Here is a 3,095-nt window from a genome sequence, read left to right as displayed (position 1 = left end):
TCTTTTTTTTAAACTTTTTATTTAACTTCCAGTTAGTTAACATACAGTGTTATATTAGTTTCAGGTTTGTAATGTAGTGACTCAGTACTTCCATACATCACCTGGTGCTCATCACAATTGCACTTCTCCATCCCCATCACCTGTTTCCCCCATCCTCCTACCCATCTTCCCTCTGGTAACCACCACTTTGTTCTCTAGAGTTAAGAGTCTATTTTTTGATTTGTGTTTCTTTCTCTTTTTTTCCCCCATTGCTAGTTTGTTTTGTTTCTAAAATTGCACATATGAGTGACGTATTTCACTTAGGATTATACTCTCTAGCTCAATCCACATTGTTGCAATTGCAAGATTGGCAGTTTTTATGGCTAAGTAATATTCCATTCCATTCCATATGTATATACCACATCTTCTTAACCATTCATCAGTTGATGGACCCTTGGGCTATTTCCATAACTTGGCTATTGTTGATAATGCTGCTATAAACATCAGAGTGCATATATCCCTTTGAATCAGTATTTTTGTATTCTATGGGTAAATACTTAGTAGTACAATTGCTGGATCTTAAATAATTCTACTTTTAACTTTTGGAGGAAACTCCATACTGTTTTCCAGAGTGGCTGCACCAGTTTGCATTCCCACCAACAGTGCACAAGTGTCCCCTTCTCCACATCCTCACCAACACCTGCTGTTTCTTGGGTTGTTGATTTTAGCCATTCTGACAGGTGTCAGAATTCCAAAGTATATCCAGAAAAATGTCTATTCATGTCTTCTGTCCATTTTTTAATTGGGTTATTCATTTTGTGGGTATTGAGTTTTTTAAGTTTTTTTAATATATTTTGGATACAATCCCTTTATCACATACATCATTTGCAAATATCTTCTCCCATCCATAGGTAGTCTTTTAGTTTTGTTGATTATTTCCTTTGCTGTGCAGAAGCTTTTTCATTTTGATGAAGTCCCAGTAGTTTATTTTTGCTTTTGTTTCCCTTACTTCAGGAAATATATCTAGAAAGAAGTTATTACAGCTGATGTCAGGTTACTGCCTGTGTTCTCCTCTAGCATTTTTATGGTTTCCTGTGTCACATTTAGGTCTTTAACCCATTTTGAATTTATTTTTGCAGATGCTGTAGGAAAGTGGTCCAGTTTCATCATATTGCTTGTGGCCATCCAGTTTTCCCAACACCATTTGTTGAAGAGATTATCTTTTTTCCATTGCATATTCTTTCCTGCTGTGTCAAAGATTAATTGACCATATAATTGTGGGTTCATTTCTGGGGTTTTTTATTCTGTTCTATTGATCTACATGTCTGGTTTTTTTTCCAGTATCATACTGTCTTGATGACTACAGCTTTGTAGTATAACTTGAGTGGAATGTGATGCCTCCAGATTTGCTTTTCTTTTTCAGGATTGCTTTAGTTATTCAGGCTCTTTTGTGGTTCCATACAAATTTTAGGATTGTTTGTTCTAACTCTGTGAAAACTGAAATTGGTATTTTGATGGGGATTATGTTGAATGTGTAGATTGCTTTGGGTAGTGTAGACATTTTAACAATATTTCTTCTTCCAATCCATTAGCATGTCTTTCCACAAATGGAAAGACATTCGTCTTACAGTTTTCAGAGTACAGATCTTTCACCTCTTTGATTAGGTTTATTCCTATGTATCTTATTGTTTTGGGTGCAGTCATAAATGGGATTGATTCCTTGATTTCTCTTTCTCCTGCTTCATTGTTGGTGTATAGAAATGCAACAGATTTCTGTACATTGATTTTGTATCCTGCAACTTTACTGCATGAGTTTATCAGTTCTAGCAGTTTTTTGGTGAAGTCTATCAGGTTTTCTACATAGAGTATCAAGTCATCTGCAAATAATGAAAGTTTTACTTCTTCCTTATGGATTCGAATGCCTTTTATTTATGGAAAACTTCATGAATTTACATATCATCCTTGCTGAGGGGCCATGTTATCTCTGTATTATTCCAATTTGAGTATATGTGCTGCTGAAGTGAACACTATTTATTTTTACAGGAGTTTGGTAATTAGTGTCTTTCAGGGAATTTATCAATTTTATATTAAAATTTTTAAAATGAATTGATATAATGTTTTTCATAATATTCTCTTACCCTTTTAATATAAGTATATTTTCTAGTGGTGTCACCTTTCTCAGTCCTGATATTGGTTAAGTTTGTCTTCTCTGTTCTCCCGATCAAAGGGCCCAGAGGTTTATCAGTTTTATGTTTCTTCTCAAATACTCAGCATTTAGTTTCACCAAATTTCTCTATTATTTTCCTGTCATATTTAACTACTTCCACTTTGATCTTCATTATTTCTATTTATCTGGGCCTCAATTTTCTCATCCTTTTCTAGCTCCTTAGAGGAGGAATCTAGTATCATTGATTTGAGACCCTTCTTTTCTAGAATTAACATTAAGCACTAACATTTGTCTCCAAAATCACTTTAACAGCATCACACACATTTTGATATGCATGTTTTCATTTTCACTAAGTTCTAATATGTTTTTAACTTAATCTTTGAATTTTTTCAGTGAACAATGGGTTATTTGGGGTTGTGTGATTTAATTTCTGAATTTGGGAGATCTGCCAGAGGTCTTATTGTTACTGATTTCTAATTAAGTTCTACTGTTTAATAGAAGGATACTTTCTATGGCCTTAAATCTTTTTCATTTTATAGAAGCTTGTTTTAGGGCACAGAATATGATCTATCTTGATAAATGTTCTATGTGTACTTGGAATATAGTAATAATAAGGGTTTTAATGTGATTGATAATTCTATCATCTGTGTCAGGTCTGTGTCCGTTTTGATCGACTAATTTTCTCTTTTTATGGTTTTTCTTTCCTCCTTCCTGGCAGCTTAGTAATTTTTAATAGGACGCCAGGCACTGGGAATTTTACCTTATTCATTGATGAATATTTTTGAAAGATAGTCACAGTCTTTGTTTTTAGACATAGTTACACTAGTCTTCCTTTGGAGCCTTCTTCTAAGACTTGTAGACAAGGCTGGAGTCGTTTTCTGTCTAAGGCTAGTCACTCCCCTTTCCTAAGGCAAGACCGTTCTTTACATTCTAACCAAGAGGTTTTTCA

General features: G+C 34.1%; 1 non-coding gene across 1 annotated transcript; it reads right to left on the bottom strand.

Moving 5' to 3' along the window:
* Positions 1–1,904: 1,904 nt before the first annotated feature.
* Positions 1,905–2,007, bottom strand: LOC123783159 (U6 spliceosomal RNA). Its single transcript, XR_006777141.2, has one exon. It is a non-coding gene; the product is annotated as a U6 spliceosomal RNA (small nuclear RNA).
* Between the last annotated feature and the right edge of the window lie 1,088 nt (positions 2,008–3,095).

Source organism: Ursus americanus, chromosome 6, assembly GCF_024610735.1.
Source record: "Ursus americanus isolate L20-20 chromosome 6, mUrsAme1.1.p, whole genome shotgun sequence".
NCBI classification, from domain to species: Eukaryota; Metazoa; Chordata; class Mammalia; order Carnivora; family Ursidae; genus Ursus; species Ursus americanus.
The sequence above is the reverse complement of the archived record's forward strand: the minus strand, read 5'-3'. Positions and strand labels throughout refer to the sequence as shown.